The following is a 20,001-nucleotide window of genomic DNA, read 5'->3' as shown; positions in this document are numbered from 1 at the left end:
GAAGGTATCCCAATTCCATGCATGAAACGGAACACCCTCGCATACTAATCATACTCGGCGAAACTCCAATACCCGACTCTCTGACCAAGCTTCCACTATGGAGAACCACTCTGCGAGAGTCTCTGATTTAACGTTCTTCACACTTCTCAATGAAGCAGAGTCTTTGAAAATCAATAATACCGCGTTTCCAGCGGCTCTCATCAAGGAGAAGCCAGTGAGGCCCTTCGCATGCATTTGTCTAGCGAGATGACTGATTTTGATGAAGTTTTTACACCACCCCACTAGACAATTACTCAACACCTGATGTTTTTCTTCATCAATAACACCTTCAACTTTATAATGATTCTTCCTCGAATCATATTCCATCACGGACTTGTGGAGAACACCTTTGGAAGACTTTCTCCAATAGGAATGGCGAGGCTTGAATTTAGCTAAAGAAACACCAATTTTGCTGCCATCGATATAAAAGTCATTCATTTTTGAGGTCGCTCTCCTTGCTTCTTCGATTGCAGCAAAGCGAATGAAACCAAAGCGAACTCCTTTTGCATTTCTTTTATTTGGAATAAAAGCATCAAGAACCCGACCATGTGAACAAAAAAACGATCCAAACCTCTTCCAATGGATCTTCTCTGGTAAGTTTTCAACAAATAACGTGTAACATCCAGACTTATTACCATTGCACTCCTTTGTGGTAAATTCCCTGGTTCCGTCGTTGACACCATTAACTGCAGACTTTTCGTCGCAACACCCAGTTTTAACAGGCACGTGAATACTTGGAGATGCTAGAGAAGCTGGATTTGGCAATGGTAGTACTGGAGGAACAGGAGCATCAGAATTAGAAATTATATCTCTTTTAATAACAAGATTCTTCCTTGCCATCTCAATGTGCAAAAGGGACTTCAACTTAGAATCAAAAACCATTTTTTGAAGAGCATCCTTGGCAGCAACTGCAAATTCTGCATTTGAGAAGAGAGCGAAACCCTTAGGCTTTTCTCCCTTATAGCTCAAATGAGAATCTTCAAAACCTGGAAGCCATCTCAGAAGATTCTGCAGTTCTCTCTCTTTGACATCTCCAGGCAGACCCATAATGAAGATAGTACGAACCTCGTCATGATGAGAAGGGAGAGACGGCGGAGAAATCGCGGCTGCAGAGGATGAAGGAGTTTGGCCCTTCGATCTTTGCTAGACAGAAGGGATACCCAGAGACTAGATGGAACTATCCTGGTTGCGCCCGGCGATGGAGGCTGTGACTGCCGGCGAAAAAAGAAGGGTGGAGGTGATGAACAGATAAATCTTGAACCTGAAGACAGATGAACTCCGTAGATATCCAGTCAAAAACTAAAACAAAAAAAAAGGCCACGGGTCTGGAAAGTAGGAAAAACTTGTTTTGTTCGCGAGAATATGGCAAGCCCAGTGGAAAGATGAAGTATTGGCGAAGAGACGCTGGCGTGAATCGAAAAACAAGGCGTAAAGATCTTCGTCGGAGAAGAATTTGCGTCACCAACATCTGATAGTCTAAGGGCCTTGTCCAAGATCCACTGAGTTTATGGCTCACCGTGACGTAACGCTGCCTAGATCCAGGATGATGGCATCGAGACGAACAAACCTGGAAGTTTTGATGGTCAACAGCCACCGGACGTGACGGCCGGATTTATGACCCTTCTTTAGGGGATTTACACTCCTACAATTTCATGAAGTCCTCTGTATTACCCTGGCTTCCTCCTCCTATAGGCTTCATAAAATTGAATGTGGATGCTGCCACCACTAGTGATTGGTTGAAAAGCGGACTAGGAGGTATTTTAAGGGATCATTTGGGAGCAATTTTAGGTTCTTTTCAGGAGCCTGATGGTCCGGGACCTCCGACATTAAAGGAACTCAAAGCTATCTAAAGGGGTTTGATTTTCGTCGCTTCTATTCAAGGGAGGGATAATGTTCTACTGATTGTTGAAAGCGACAATAAGGTAGCAGTGGACTGGATTAACATTGTTGATTCTTATCTAGTTGTGTATGTTGTTATTGTTAAGGATATTGTTGATAATCTTAGGGTTTGTGGGGGGATTGTTAGATGGGTTGCTAGGTCAGCTAATTCGGATGTTGATGCCTTAGCAAAGGTTGGTATAGGCTGAATTTTATGTGTTTTGTACTGATCAAGTGGGTTTCTTGTTCTTGATCAGAAGGGAGTTATGACTATTTGTAAGGGTTTATGGGATTTTATCTAGGTTGTAATCCTACTTTACTTTAATAAAGTTCTAAAGCGCTATTTTTCATCTTTCGCTGATTAAGGAGCTTATTCATAAGCTCCATTAATCAAGAAGGTGGTTTTTAATGAGGCCTTCAAATCTTATAAAAAAAACTGAAAAAAAAATTCAAAGCTTCTTGAATATTTGCTGAAGGGTTATATGTATATATACATTCATCTTTATGAAATTGGTTTAACTCTAATTAAATATCTAAAACGAACTTGGAGTCTCCCTTAGATTGAGTCTATCTCAATTGCAGAGCCCTTTTTAAGAAGCTTGGGGATATGCTGAATGTGTTGCATCTTTAATATGGAACTGCAGTCATCAGTAACACATTGACTAATATTTGCCATGAATTGTGGACGTGGATGAACGTTTCAGGTTGTGGGCAAAGTTTTCTCAAATAGAAGCCGATGGTGATATAAAGACCTTTTCACATGAAATGGTTTTCCCAACATCTGGAAGACGAATTACTTATCCGTGTTCATCGTTGTTGTATATAACACTTGCAGATGAGTTCCTTCTCTTAGAATCTGTAACCAGTTTTATTGTTTTCTTATCGCTCGACATTTTTGGAATATAAAGTTTTTGTACAAACATGCATCATCATATATGCCATTTGTTTACCTCTTTGGTTATTTTACCCCTGCCTTTTTCAAGGCACATGGCCTCATTTGAGTGTAGTAAAATGCATGTGTATTTTTTTGTATGTATACATTTAATAGTCTTAAGATGTATAATGTAGATAATTTAAAGATTGGTCCAATTTATTTGCAGAACATATAAAATTTTCCTACAATTTTGTTGGCCAATATGATTTCCTTATGATCCCATGTTTGTTGTAGAGCACTCAAATATGGAAAAGTATAACTAGAGTTTGATACAATCCGATACAACTAATGGGGCAAAGAAGTTAAAGAAAACTTCAATTGGTTGGTATTTTCTAGCTGTATGTGCTTATCAAAAGCGCCTGTTATTTGGCTTTTATTGTCCAACACTAAGGTGAATCGATTAGGTGCCTTTTGATGCCGACCTTAACAACATTTGGTTTAGCTGATGCCTGCCTATCTTGAACTGTAGCCACTGGAAATTTTTATTCGACACATCTGTTGAGAGGATACCATATTTTACATGGATTTTGATATCTTACATACCCGTTTGACACTCTATGGTCGGGGTTCGAGGCAGTTTCTTCCAACAATGACATCTTCAAAGTTCGTACACGGATTTTCTCAAAGGGAGTGTAACTTGTCTTACGATACCCGTACTCCAACATCCAAATATTGGTATGGATTTTAATTCTAGAACCGTCTGTCATAAGTTATCCATGGTGTCGATTTCAATATTTTGCGATGACTTGTATTCATGGGTTTCATGGGATCTTCATTAAGCAAAAATAAATCAAGTTGGAAGCAATTGGACGGATGAGAGGATTAAACATATTTGCATACTTTTGAGAATTATTCTGCATGCTTGGCGGCAGTATGCCCTTAGTAGGAAGTGTAGATTATGATTCCAGTTACTAGGTGGAGGAGGATCAATATAAGAAGATTGTTAATGGTGCTCCAACTTTGCATAAACTCGGTTAATGAGCAAAATCTCTCACTAGATCCTTCTGTTGGTTGCAGGATTGAACAAAGCCTGTTTGGTGCAGGAACGTGGTACATTAAACCCCCCGGTATGTCCCTCTTCTCTCATTTTTTTAATCCTATACAATGTACCAACTACAGAAAATATCCGAAAAATACTAGTTTTAGGTGCTCAAAATTGCCACATTTACGTAAGAAAACATATTTAAAAAATTTAATTCAACAAATGATTATATTAGTTCTAAAAGTTTTGTATGCAAATCTATTAGTATTGTGCTTGAATCTCAAATAATAGTTTTTAAGTAATTTTATTTAAAAGTTATATAAAAATGTAAAAAAATAAAAATATTTTCGCAATAATATTTATTATATTTTAAAATAAAAATTATTTAATAAATTGTCAACTTAAAATATGTCAAATTCAAAACGGAGATAAATTTTGTCAGCTAACTCTTGATATAAACAACTCCTATTTTTCTAGTTAGTACTTGATAGAGCTGAGTTAAGTTAAAAAAAATTGAGATAGTCGACTAGTCTCATTAGGATTCAAATTTTATTTAAAAAATTTTCGAGTCAAGTGAAATTTGAGTCAAACCCAATTGAGTTTTTATTCAAATTTAACTGTAAATATTTATAATATTATGGTGTGGATTGGTTCAGTATTATGATTATCTATAACCATTATATATATATATCTTCATATTCTTTCATAGTGTAATATTATTTAATAAATCAAATGTCATCTAAAATTATAAAATATATTTATAATTTATTCTTTTAAAGTGTATATTGGGAGAAAATGAAAGAGCTAAATAATTGATGGAAAAAGAAAAATTTGAAAATAGCTACAATAGAAAATCAAATTGAATAAGATGTAAAGTGGAGGGGCTAAAGTGTAAAAAGAGTACATTTGTTGTTAAAAATAGGAATTGAAATTACATAGATATTGTAGAGTGTTGGAGGAACATGTGATTCAAATTTGGTTAAAATTTAAATGACTGAAGAATTAGGAGTAAGAGGAATTAAGGATGAATATTCGAGTTAATTGAGTTGATTCTAATTTAAAATTTTGAGTTAGTGGAGTTGATGAGACGTATTTTATCATTTAAACTTTATTTGAATTTTTTTTAATTGCTCAACCTTTCTCTTATTTAAGTTATACCGATGTCAATGTAGGGCTCAATTATCAAAATTTTATGAATGTATATATATTATCTAAAATGAAATGGAAACAAATAAGTGATTAGTATAGCTATCTCCACTAGGTTCTCTTTTAAGACTGAGAAATAATTGAGAGCCTACTCTTTTGAGGTGAGGTTATACCTCAAATTCATATAATATTATTTACATGATGATTTAGACTGCATAAAAGTTGTTTCACCACTTTATCCATTAATAATATATACTCAACCATTTATTTCTTTCTTTAATTAATAAAACGAGGAGGTGGATGCAAAGACGAAAACAGTAGGAGATAAATGAAGGAAAAGCCAAGATTTGTCAAAATCAACATTAACAAGTGCACAAAAACTCTGCAAACCCAATTGGTATCAAAACGGAATTGTATCCCACATCTTGAAATTGTCCTCCACTTGTGTCTATGATCTGAGGAAGCACGAAACAAAATAATCATGGTAAGGATTGATTGCCTGAGAAGATCCCATGATTCATCTCATTTTCTCTCTACTGTCATTATCAGGGGCCTCTACATGATGTTCAGAAAGGGCGAAACTTGTTCTGTAATCAATAAACAAAGATGCTCTTGAACCCTTTAAAACACAGTGGGGTTGTATTATGAATCAATAGGAATGGAGTTCCCATTCACGAGTTTGATTCGATTCTAAGTCTAGACTGGCCATCCAAATGTTGGGAAATGATCCATCACCTGTGCACTCTTCTTATTACCGAGAAATGAATCAACTGTTCGTCTTTCGTTATCTTTGAAATGAAAGCTAATAAATTGATTCAAATAAGATGCCATATAATTCTGAAAATTCAGGAAATATCTGTATGTGTTTCCCAATAATTGCCTAACCTGTGCTCCCAGTCTTTCGAGATAAACGACTCTTGGCTAAGCTTAGTGAATGTGAAAATCTGATTAAATGAATTCATATAATCTAACTGCAATGTATTTATTAAAGAGTTCTTAATTGATTTCAGGAAAATTTGAGCTGCTCTCAAATTAAAACCGCTTCAGAGTGTAAGTAAAGTCCGAAGTTTTCAACTTTATTAATTATATGACGTGGTGTTGCCACACCTTTACTGTAAAAATATTAAAACCTTAAATTCCATTGCCGGGAATTGCACTCGGGTCTCCTGGGTGAAAGCCAAATATCCTAACCACCGGACGACAATGGATAGAGGCTAAACGTTTTCCCTTAAATCCAAATAGAGCATTTTATCAGCTCAAGCAGCTTTAGGTTCTGGTGCCAAGGGCAGTTCAAAGATTATGCCTCTATTTTCTAATATAGTTTGGCTCCCATATTTATGATATTTCTATCACGTTATTTTAATTGCATCCAATCATTCTAATACATGATTAAATACCATTATAATTTATATTCTTAAACTTGTTTTCAAAATTTAATCAATACCATAACGAACATAAAATTTTACTAACTCGAATAAGATTAAATCTACTTAAAGGGTCATTTTGCTCCTATACTAGATTAAAACTAATAATATATTCTACTTTTAATTTACATCAACTTTACATTTGACCGATATTGATTGTTACAATAAAACAAAACATGTTTGTAGCAACCTTTTTTTTAAGTAAACGCGGTTAAGTTCTTTGATTATGCGTCTTTTCATAAACATTTGCTTCATCGGCTCCTAGAAGAATAAAACGAAAACACCTTGCCATGACTATGACCTTGATTACTAGAAAGATTAGTAGAAATTTTAGGTTTCCCTAAGAGGGAGGCATAGTATAGTTCACTTGTAATTAACTTCTTATGGTTCAGTCTCCACATGTTGGAACATAATGTGCATATGTGATGGTGCATTTTATAAGTTGAAGGGGAAAATGTGAAAAGACATTGGTATGCAAATTTATATTTACTGTATAGTGGATCAGATGCACTTTTCTCATCCACTGTGAACAGGATGTATACTTTTGCTGATTCAAATTATTGGTCTCCTCAAGAGTGATTGGAGTTTCTGTTTAACAGACTTTGAATTTTGATATTTATGTTTATCGGACTCCTATCATGGGATTGACTTTCGTGGTGCTTACCATCATGTGTTGATATCAATATGTTCTGTGGGGCCTTTCCCACTAATAGCTGGTTGGTTCATTTGTGGCTGCTTCTTTTGCAAATTGGTTGCAGTTGCACCTGTTAGATTTATCTAGAAATTAAGTTGACAAGTTGGAAATTTCATCTTGGTTGGTGGCCAACTTATTAGAAATTTCATCTTGGTTGATGGCCAAACTTTGAACATGTGAATTTCATATTTGGTGGTAACTTGTACACATTGGAAAATTCTTTGGTAGGTGGCCAAACTTTGAACATATTGTTCTTAAAAACTAAACTATAAATAGGCCTAAGTATTTCCATTAGAAATGATCCCAAAAACAAGTTCTCTCTTCCTCTTGTATTCTTCATTCTCCCACTTTGGGAATTCTAAAGAATTCCATTTGTTGTAATATTGGCGATATAGTGAAGTTATCATCCGGTGTGGTGCCCGAGGAGTAGACGATATTCTCGTCGAACCTCGTAAATTTGGTGTGTTCTCTCCTTTATTGTTTTTATTTGGTTCTTTTCCATTGTGTTTCAATATTCAATAGTTTGACAGGTTTATCCGTTGTGCAACCTTTGGTGGTTTTAATCTTGACATTTTAGGTTAATTTCAAAACTACGTTCATGTGAGAAATAACTCGTTTTCCCCCAACAATTGGCATCAGAGCTTCGATTGAGGTTATCCTGGTGGTTCCGTTGCTGAAAAGATACAGTTCGTGATATTGAATATTGTTCGTTAGAATTAAAATGTCAAAATATGGATCAGTTAAGACATTAAGCTCTTCATCTGGACCGGTGAGGAGGGTGATGTCAAATGCAAATTTCCCGGTGGAGTTGTTCGATGGATCCGGTCATTTTGTCATGTGGCAAGGCGAGGTGTTAGACGCTTTAATCCAACAAGATCTAGACATCGTCATTGAGGAAGAAAAGCCCGAATATATGGAGGAGAAAGAATGGGGAACAATCAATCGTTTGGCGTGCAGCACGATTCGATCTTGTCTTTCCAGGGAGCAGAAGTATGGATACAAAAACGAGACTTCTGCAAGTAAGATGTGGAAAGCTTTGGAGGAAACATTCCTGAAGAAAAGCTCTCAGAATCGTCTCCACATGAAGAAAAGATTGTTCAGATTTGATTATCAACCAGGCACCAGTATGAATGAACATATCACTGCGTTCAATGAGCTAGTGGAAGACTTATTGGGCATGGATGAAACCTTCAAAGATGAAGATTTGGCTTTGATGTTGTTTTCATCTCTTCCAGATGAATTTGAGCACCTTGAGACAATGTTACTTCATGGTAAGGATAATGTTACCCTTAAAGATGTAACTGCTGCTTTGTATAGTTATGAACTCAGGAAGAAAACCAAGAAAGAGAGCAAGTACGAAGCAGCTGAGGCCATGATGGAAATAGGTCGCTCGAAAAGTCAAAAGCCAAAGTGGAGAGTGTAACACCCCCAACCCGTATCCGACCCGGATACGAGTCCGAAGTGTCACATTGATTTTTCAAACATTTATTCGTATAAAATAGTGAGTAATTTAAAACTTTTGTACATGTAACTTATTCAAAATATTTCCAGAACTATTCAGGGCTTACATGTTTTTGACAAAACCGATCAGAGCATATACAATTCAAAAACGTTAATTACATGCCAACTATTTGCAATGTACAGAATACATCTAATTCAAGAGATCTTTTCTGATCTGATCTTCGGTAAGAAGTAACTGACCTGTCTTGTTCCTCTTTCTTCCTCTTTTCGCTTTCCATACCTACGTGTGAAACAATCACACGCTAAGTCGAAGACTTAGTGAGGCATAACGACTTATAATGCACTTCATAACATATATCAATACATGCATGTTTTGTTCTATCATGTTATACCAATTCCATACATTCATTCTATCATATAAAATCATATCAGATTAATTACAGTACATACATACATACACATAACTCATCATTAACAGTTTATCATGTAATCACATACTTTTATTGTTAACCTTTTCAATCAAACACTATACACACACAACATCATATGGTTCACGTAACACATTTCAAACCACTTATAAACCCATCGTATACATATCACATTCAGTATGCTTGTTTAATCACTTTATTAGCCCATGTACACTAGTGAGAACTTAAGGTATGTGAGTACATTGAGGTTGTGCACACATATGCTGTCACCACAGCTCGATCAATGTCCCAAAGGACCAGTCCATAGATTCCGAAGAACCTAGGTAATCAGTCCATATGTCCCGAAGGACATAGGTAAACAGTCCGTATGTTCCGAAGAACATAGGTAAACAGTCCGTATGTTCCGAAGAACATAGGTAAACAGTCCATATGTCCCAAAGAACATAGGTAAACAGTCCATATGTCCCGAAGAACATAGGTAAACCCTCGACCCTTGGCATGCCAACTATACCCCTAGCTCTCATATCACATAACATGGGCATTATCATTTATAACAGTTCACATTACTTATTCATATTCTTTCTCTTATAACCACATAGCTTTTCTTTTCAGTCACGTATCACATGTACGTGTAAACATATATCTAATATCATATGTTGCATGTAATCACATAGATCTTATCTCATAACATATACTTGTTTTCACATATATATTTCATATCATTTCACATATACACTTTCATATCACATGCCATATAAGCTCATAGCTTCTTTCACATATACATGTAGTCACATAGCTTCTTTTCATATTCTCATGTTCACATATATCATGTCATATGGCTCATATCTTTCTCATGCAGTCACATAGTTCAGTTTCACATATGTTCATATATATATACATTACATAGCACATACTTCTCGTAACATTACATTCAAAAGCATGTTAACACATATAATCATGCATACATACAATTCATGTCCTTCATATACGTATAATCATATATTCATGCATTCTAACAGAGGAAATAGACTTGTCGCAAGTCTTGTTTCCATTTAGCACCATAAACTAATTAATATGCACTCACCTGGCCTCACTAGTCAATTCCAATCTCTTATCTTTCCCTTTGATCGATCTTACTTGTCAATGATTCCGGAACTCGTTTAGGCTCCGAATCTACATAATTATACAATTCAAGACAATTATTAGATACCTACACCTTTTAATTGGATACTAGCAACTTAAACGAACTTATTAAACCAATATTAACATTTTCCTATAGGGGGAATCGGTTCCCTCCTGTGGGGGTATCGGTTCCCCTCTGGCATTCTGGAATTCTATCGCTTGAAGGGGTATCGGTTCCCCTTGAATGGGTACCGATTCCCCTTGCCCAGAAATCATATTTTTAGCTCGAAAATCACTTCAATTTCTCTCAAACACTTCATATATCATCCCCTTTTCATTCTTAACTCTAGTACACATACTTAAACCAATCTATATTCATTTATTTCATCTTAAACCTTATAATTCTATTCTCCATATAGAATCCAATAATCATATCAAATTTTTCATGTTATTCAAACATAATTCTAATACTTCTAACTTCTTAATCTCATAGATGACAAGTCAAATTCAACTTAAAATTCAACTTATCAATTCTATTTCAAGATTTGATTCAAGAACTCAAAATCTTTAATCTCTTATATACCTTTCATCTTGTTGTTTTAGAACAAATTAAGCTTTCCTTAAGCTTAATTATCATCTAATAATCAAAACCCAACCTTGAATTGAACAAATAATCAACTAATGAAGAAACTTACCTTTGCCCTTGCTCTTACGGGAGGGGAAGAGAAAGGAAGAAGAAGATGAAATGCTTTCATCTTCTCATGTTTTTATCTCTTAATAAAGGGATAAAAATATCTTTCATGACAAATTACCATTTTTCCCTTCATTTCCTTTAACAATTATAAAATAACCTTCATCATATGTATCCAATAATCCTTGAACTATTTCATTCTTATACTTTAGTCACCAAATTCCAAAACTTTACAATTTGGTCACTAACCCGATATTGAGGATGTTACAAATCTCCCTTCCTTTTAAGAAAATTCGTCCTCGAATTTTTTCACTAAACATCTTATTAGTAACATATCTTCTAATGTTCTTATGTTGTTTCCCTGACTTATTCTTTCTTATCATCATAAGAAACTTACTTTTTAATCCTTTAGTTTTCCAACTATCTTTTTCGTTTATACACTCCTCTTCTGTTGCTTATCATATAAACAATACCAGTAATACCAATCCATTGTTGTCTTTTCTCTCATCAACTATGCATTTTTCCTTTGACCTTTCTAAATTCCATATAGTGTCACTCATCACGTTGACAGTACATCCATCTCATCACTCTATATCATAAATCCATCTATTTTCTTCATAACTCTCTAATTACTTTATAACCATACAAACTTGTATTTCGTCATCATTTGACCAAACACAACTTTAATCTTCTTCATTGTGATTACACATACTTTAAGGAGTCAAACAATATTTTCACATCACCTTGCACATTTTTTCGTGTTTCTATATCGAACTTATCATTTACACTTCCATACGAATCCTCACTTCATTCACTATATCACATTTACGTAATCAAAAATACAACTATATCCAATACAATTTCATCACAAATCTTGTCAGTCAACGCTAACTCTTTCATTCTAAAGTACAAATCCTTATCATCTCCACTTTTTCTTATACACAATACTATCCCTTTGTTTCAAATTCATAACTCTGATTTCATTCATATAATGTTACTTATCCTGTAGACAGTAACATCAATTCTTATCATCTATTGTACTTGTATTCCTTCAAACATACAAATATTTATCTTCTTCACCACAACACCTTACTATGATCAAACTATACAACTGTATCCAAATCCTCTTCATATTTGGTTATCATAACCTGTCAATATTATAATTCCATTACATTTTCATCACATACTCTTGTTAGCCAATGCGAACTCTTTCCATCTAGAATACAAACTCTTTTACAAACAATAACCGCGTCACTTGATCTTTTAATATCCTTATGGTGACACTCGTTCACCATAATCCATCTTATCCACATAATAACAAGCTTCTCAATTTAATTTCTCCACTATGGAGAAATGAACATCTTCTAGCATTATCTTCATATCATATACAAAGGTCTGTAACAACAGAGCCTTCCTCAAATTCACCCTTGAGATCGGGTGCTCCTAACTCTTTTAACTATTTCGATACATTCATTCTATGAGTTAACAAAGTATACAATTTAAAACACATCGGAATATCATTCAACATCATGAATCATTCTCTAATCTTATACGGCATTCCCTGAGGTTTTCGCTCTTCTCCCTGCCTGGCCAGGGCAGGTGATGTTATTACCTTCAGTCTATCGCCTTGTGCTTCACTTTGGAAGCTCTCATATATTCATGTGCTCATATCATTACTTCTATCACATATCACATGTGCATATGATCCTTCAATTCATATCATATAACATATGTCATTTGTATATATTCACATATCATCTATCATATTATATAAACATATATATTTATCTCATAACTCATTCTCAGTATTCACTTATCTTATATCACATAACAATTTAACTCTATTAACAAGACAGCACACTCCTTACCCTATCAGATCAGAAAATTTTTCACTTATAGTTGGCATGTACACTTTTTAAAACTCTTTCGACTTCATTTTTAGCCTAGAATCGGCTAAATCGTGGCTCTGATACCATTAAATGTAACACCCCAACCCGTATCCGACCCGGATACGAGTCCGAAGTGTCACATTGATTTTTCAAACATTTATTCGTATAAAATAGTGAGTAATTTAAAACTTTTGTACAGTAACTTATTCAAAATATTTCCAGAACTATTCAGGGCTTACATGTTTTGACAAAACCGATCAGAGCATATACAATTCAAAACGTTAATTACATGCCAACTATTTGCAATGTACAGAATACATCTAATTCAAGAGATCTTTTCTGATCTGATCTTCGGTAAGAAGTAACTGACCTGTCTTGTTCCTCTTTCTTCCTCTTTTCGCTTTCCATACCTACGTATGAAACAACACACGCTAAGTCGAAGACTTAGTGAGGCATAACGTTATAATGCACTTCATAACATATATCAATACATGCATGTTTTGTTCTATCATGTTATACCTCCATACATTCATTCTATATAAATCATATCAGATTAATTACAGTACATACATACACATAACTCATCATTAACAGTTTATCATGTAATCACATACTTTTATTGTTAACCTTTTCAATCAAACACTATACACACACAACATCATATGGTTCACGTAACACATTTCAAACCACACAAACAACATCGTACTTACATATCACATTCAGTATCACTTGTTTAATCACTTTATTCAGTCCATATGTCCCGAAGGACATAGGTAAACAGTCCGTATGTTCCGAAGAACATAGTAAACAGTCCGTATGTTCCGAAGAACATAGGTAACAGTCCATATGTCCCAAAGAACATAGGTAACAGTCCATATGTCCCGAAGAACATAGGTAAACCCTCGACCCTTGGCATGCACTATACCCCTAGCTCTCATATCACATAACATGGCATTATCATTTATAACAGTTCACATTACTTATTCATATTCTTTCTCTTATAACCACATAGCTTTTCTTTTCAGTCACGTATCACATGTACGTGTAAACATATCTAATATCATATGTTTGCATGTAATCCTAGATCTTATCTCATAACATATACTTGTTTTCACATATATATTTCATATCATTTCACATATACACTTTCATATCACATGCCATAGCTCATAGCTTCTTTCACATATACATGTAGTCACATAGCTTCTTTTCATATTCTCATGTTCACATATATCATGTCATATGGCTCATATCTTTCTCATCAGTCACATAGTTCAGTTTCACATATGTTCATATATATACATTACATAGCCATACTTCTCGTAACATTACATTCAAAAGCATGTTAACACATAATCATGCTACATACAATTCATGTCCTTCATATATATATCATATTCATGCATTCTAACAGAGGAAATAGACTTGTCGCAAGTCTTGTTTCCATTTAGCACCATTGCAACCTTTGGTGGTTTTATCTTGACATTTTAGGTTAATTTCAAACTACGTTTGTGTGAGAAATAACTCGTTTCCCCCAACAATTGGCATCAGAGCTTCGATTGAGGTTATCCTGGTGGTTCCGTTGCTGAAAAGATACAGTTCGTGATATTGAATATGTTCGTTAGAATTAAATGTCAATATGGATCAGTTAAGACATTAAGCTCTTCATCTGGACCGGTGAGGAGGGCGCTTGAAGGGGATCGGTTCCCCTTGAATGGGTACCGATTCCCCTTGCCCAGAAATCATATTTTTAGCTCGAAATCATTCAATTTCTCTCAACACTTCTATATCATCCCCTTTTCATTCTTACTCTAGTACATACTTAAACCAATCTATATTCATTTATTTCATCTTAACCTTATAATTCTATTCTCCATAGAATCCAATAATCATCAATTTTTCATGTTATCAAACATAATTCTAATACTTCTAACTTCTTAATCTCATAGATGACAGTCAAATTCAACTTAAAATTCAACTTATCAATTCTATTTCAAGATTTGATTCAAGAACTCAAAATCTTTAATCTCTTATATACCTTTCATCTTGTTGTTTTAGAACAAATTAAGCTTTCCTTAAGCTTAATTATCATCTAATAATCAAACCCAACCTTGAATTGAACAAATAATCAACTAATGAAGAAACTTACCTTTGCCCTTGCTCTTACGGGAGGGGAAGAGAAAGGAAGAAAGATGAAATGCTTTCATCTTCTCATGTTTTTATCTCTTAATAAAGGGATAAAATATCTTTCATGACAATTACCATTTTGCCCTTCATTTCCTTTAACAATTATAAAATAACCTTCATCATATGGTATCCAATAATCCTTGAACTATTTCATTCTTATACTTTAGTCACCAAATTCCGAAACTTTACAATTGGAAGAAAGATTGTTGAAGCTGAAGAAGAAAGGAAAAGCTTCCAGATGCATGTGTTGAGCATGATGCACATGACTCTTACATCATTGGTTGCTTCATCAACAACATTCCATTCTGATGAGTGGATATTATATTCGGGTTGAACCTCATATGTCCCCTAATCAGAGTGGTTCTCCGATTTAGTGGAACTAAATACATAAGTTGTTTATATGGGCAATGACAATGCCTGTAAAACTGTTGGGATAGGTTCAATTCGATTGAAGAATCAAGATGGATCAACCAGAGTTCTGAAGGATGTCTGATACGTGCCCAGTTTGAAGAAAAATCCATCTCGTTGGGAGCCTTGGAATCCAAAGGCTAAGTACAATGAGAGATGGAGTTTTAAAAGTCACATATGGCGCACTTGTGATGATGAAGGGCATCAGGAAAAATAATTTGTATTACTACCAAGGTAGTACAATTATTGGAGCAGTTGCAGCAGCTTCCGGAGGTGATGATTTGGGCGCAACCCAGTTGTGGAATATGCGGTTGGGACATGCTGGAGAGAAATCCTTCCAAATTCTGGCAAAGAAAGGATTGTTGAAAGGTGCAAAGGCTTGCAAATTGAACTTTTGCAAGCATTGTGTTATGGGAAAGCAAAAGAGAGTGAAGTTTGGCACCACTATACATAATACAAAAGGTATTGTAGATTATATTCACTCAGATGTATAGGGTCCTTCAAAAACATCGTCTTTGGGAGGAAACCATTATTTTGTAACTTTTGTAGATGACTTTTCCAGAAAAGTTGGGTGTATCCGATGAAGTCTAAAGATGAAGTGCTTCAAATTTTCCTGAAATGGAAAAATATGATCGAGAATCAGACTGGTAGAAAGATCAAACGTCTTAGGACGGACAATGGAGGGGAATATAAAAGTGGCCCATTCTTTGACGTTTGCCATGAGTATGGTATTGTTCGACACTTCACTGTTAGACATACACCACAACAGAATGGGGGTGGAAGAGCGTATGAATCGAACACTATTGGAGAAAGTTCGATGTATGTTGTCTAATGCTAGGTTAGGCAAGGCATTTTGAGCTGAGGCTGTGACATATGCAGGCCATCTCATCAATTGTCTGCCGTCATCAGCGATAGGAGGAAAAACACCATTGAAGGTATGGTCTGGAAAACCTGCTACTGATTATGATTTCTTACATGTATTTGGATCCACTGTTTATTATCATGTGAAGGAATCCAAGCTTGATCCGAGAGCAAAGAAGGCTCACTTTATGGGAATCACCCATGGAGTGAAGGGATTCCGCCTTTGGTGTTTAGACACTAAGAAGATAATTTGTAGCATAGATGTTACCTTTGATGAATCTGCCCTAGTAAAGAAGGTAACAAGTGAAGCTGTCCAGACAAGTAGTACTCTGTAGCAGGTGGAGCATACTCCAAAACAGGTGGAGTTTCAGCAGACGATGATCCCAGAAGTTGATGCAGCTGATTCTTCAACTCCAATAGAAGAATCAGAATATGAAGAGGTTCAAACCCAAGAACCATTGGAGACACCAGAACCACTTGCAGTTATAAGGCCAAGGAGAGAAATTTGTAGACCTGCTCGATTTGTTGATATGGTGGCCTATGCTCTTCCAGTTGTTGATGATGATATCCCTATCACTTACCTAGAAGCAATACAAAGCTTGGAAAGTGATAAGTGGAAAAGTGCCATGGATGAAGAAATGCAATCTCTCCAAAAGAACAACACTTGGAAACTGGCACAATTACCGGAAGGTAAAAGAGCCATTGGATGCAAGTGGGTATTTGTAAAGAAAGATGGATCTCATAGCAAGAAAGATGTTCGCTACAAGGCACGGTTGATAGCTAAAGGCTACGCTCAAAAGGATGGAATCGACTACAATGAAGTATTTTCCCCTGTTGTGAAGCATTCCTCCATTAGATATGTTGGCCTTGGTAGCACATCTGAATTTGGAGCTAGCTCAACTTGATCACGGTGATTTAGAAGAGGAGATCTATGACTCAGCCAGAAGGATACAAAGATGGTGGTTATGAGAAATGGGTTTGTAAGCTGAACAAATCGCTATATGGATTGAAGCAATCTCCGAGGCAGTGGTACAAGCGATTTGATAGCTTTATGAGGCGGCAAAAGTATACTAGAAGCAAATATGATCATTGTGTGTATTTGAAAAAGCTCAAAGATGGATCTTTCATTTATCTTCTCTTGTACGTTGACGATATGTTGATCGCTTCGAAGAGTCAAAAGGAGATAGAAAAATTAAAGGCTCAGTTGAATCAAGAGTTTGAGATGAAAGATCTAGGTGAGGCCAAGAAGATTCTTGGTATGGAGATAAGAAGATTAGATAGAGAGGGAAGCTTTGTTTAAACAGAAGCAGTATCTGAGAAAGGTATTACAATGTTTGGCATGAATGAAAATACCAAACATGTAAGTATCCCATTGGTTTCTCATTTGAAACTTAGTTCTCAATTATCTCCTAAAACTAACAAAGAACGAGTGTATATGGAAAAAATTTATATGCTAATGCAGTTGGGGAGCTTGATGTATGCAATGGTGTGTACGCGCCCTGACATTTCACAAGCAGTTAGAGTTGTGAGCAGGTACATGCATGATCCAGGAGAAGGACATTGGCAAGCTGTGAAATGGATTCTACGGTATCTCCAACAAACCGTGGATGTTGGTTTAGTTTTTGAACAGGATGAAGCACTTGGTCAGTTTGTGGTTGGATATGTTGATTCCGATTATGTTGGTGATTTGGATAAGCGTCGATCAACTACTGGGTATTTGTTTACTCTTGCTAAATCCCCAGTAAGTTGGAAGTCTACATTGCAATCTACGGTGGCCTTGTCTACTACAGAGGCATAATACATGGCAGTTTCAGAGGCTGTAAAGGAAGCAATTTGGCTTAACTGGTTGATGGAAGACTTGGGAGTTGTTCAAAGTCACATTAGTCTCTATTGTGACAGTCAGAGCGCTATTCACTTAGCGAAAAAACAAGTCTATCATTCAAGGACTAAGCATATCGACGTGAGGTATCACTTTGTGCGGGAGATCTTTGAAGAAGGAAAGATTCTACTTCAGAAAATTGCGACATCAGAAAATCCTGCAAATATGATGACCAAGGTGGTAACAGTAATCAAGTTCAATCATTTTGAACTTGATTAACATCCTAAAAGTATGAACACTTCGGTGTGTGTGGCGCTTGTGAGCGCAATTAGAGGCACTACAAATTGGGGAGTTGAAGAAGTTGAGTAGGCTTGGTAATTTCAAGCCAAGGTGGAGATTTGTTAGATTTGTCTAAAAATTAAGTTGACAAGTTGGAAATTTTATCTTGGTTGGTGGCCAACTTATTGGAAATTTCATCTTGGTTGGTAGCCAAACTTTGAACATGTGAAATTTATATTTGGTGGCAAACTTGTACACATTGGAAAATTCTTTGGTAGGTGGCCAAACTTTGAACATATTGTTTAAAACTCAACTATAAATAGGCCTAAGTATTTCCATTAGAAATCATCCCAAAAACAAGTTCTCTCTTCCTCTTGTATTCTTCATTCTCCTACTTTGGGAATTCTAAAGAATTCATTTGTTGTAATATTGGCGATATAGTGAAGTTATTATCTGGTGTGGTGCCCGAGGAGTAGACGATATTCTCGTCGAACCTCGTAAATTTAGTGTGTTATCTCCTTTATTGTTTTATTCGGTTCTTTTCATTGTGTTTCAATATTCAATAGTTTAACAGGTTTATCCATTGTGCAACCTTTGGTGGTTTTAATCTTGACATTTTAGGTTAATTTTAAAACTACGTTCGTGTGGGAAATAACCCGTTTTCCCCAACAGGACCCGACATTGGCTTGGAGAAATTACTGCTTTTCGACTCGTTTTGCTTTTGTTTTCCCTGTAATTTCTGTTTGAAACTTTGTTGTTTCATCTCTTGTCAAGCTCGGATTTTAGCAGCACACTCACGTGTTGAAATCCATGAAGCTACATTGTTTTTTGTTGCAATGTAATTGCAACTTCTGATCTTTTATGCACATATCGTATCATTTGCTGCAGCTTCTCTTTCAATTGTTTTTGCTGCAATGTAACTGAAGTTAATCGATGTAACCACTAAACACATGGAAAACGTTGAACATAAATAGAACCCTAATCACAATATCAGGAGAACAACATTATACCAGAAAATAGAAGGATTATTAACAAATATATGCAAAATGATGTGAGAGATGATTGATTCTCGTGGTAATTATAAGTTGTGATAGCTTTATTGAAAAACATTAAAATCAATTTACATTGCACGGAATAGAGCCCGGGTTTCCTGGGTGAAAGCCAGATATCCTAACCACTGGACAACAATGGGTTGATATTTTAAGGCTTGTCTTAATGTTTAAAATTTATAAATACATTTCATTGGTCAAGGTCAGTTCAATTTCATCTCAAAGATTCCGCTTTTATTTTCCTGCCAATACCTTCCTTACACAACTTTTCAGTAGTAATGTTACCTTCTCATTGGCAAACTAGGTTTTCCAAGAAAAGTCCTCGCAACAACTCATACAATACAAGACATGGAAGCACCAAAGATAGGGCAAGCTTCCTAGGATAAACTGATCAAGCAGCCTGATGGATTTGGAGAAACCAATTACGAATCTCTCAACACTTCACCAATACACGCATCTCCAAAACCATCACGAACAACGTCGTCCACATTAAATTCGAGAGATTTGGGGGGAGGGAGAACCCATTTATTAATAGTTGAACAGTTTTTTTTTATGGGCGAGCAATGTGAGTAGCTAAGAGACAATGGAGAATATCAAAGACCGAAGAGAATGAAACAAGCCATTTAGCCTTGCCCCCATCAGCTAACCCTCCTCAACATTACCAAATCAAACAAGCCATTTTTGTTTGAAGATAAAGGGATGTATTGGGA

General features: G+C 35.6%; 1 long non-coding RNA gene across 1 annotated transcript; it reads right to left on the bottom strand.

Moving 5' to 3' along the window:
- Positions 1 to 7,056: 7,056 nt before the first annotated feature.
- On the bottom strand, positions 7,057 to 19,010 carry LOC120215474. Its single transcript, XR_005524961.1, has 2 exons — positions 18,918 to 19,010; positions 7,057 to 7,167 (listed from the first exon to the last, which is right to left on the bottom strand). It is a non-coding gene; the product is annotated as an uncharacterized LOC120215474 (long non-coding RNA).
- Positions 19,011 to 20,001: the final 991 nt, after the last annotated feature.

This window comes from Hibiscus syriacus, unplaced genomic scaffold (genome assembly GCF_006381635.1).
Source record: "Hibiscus syriacus cultivar Baekdansim isolate YM2019G1 unplaced genomic scaffold, ASM638163v2 tig00110121_pilon, whole genome shotgun sequence".
NCBI classification, from domain to species: Eukaryota; Viridiplantae; Streptophyta; class Magnoliopsida; order Malvales; family Malvaceae; genus Hibiscus; species Hibiscus syriacus.
Note: the sequence above shows the minus strand (reverse complement) of the source record. Positions and strands in the feature narration are given on the sequence as shown.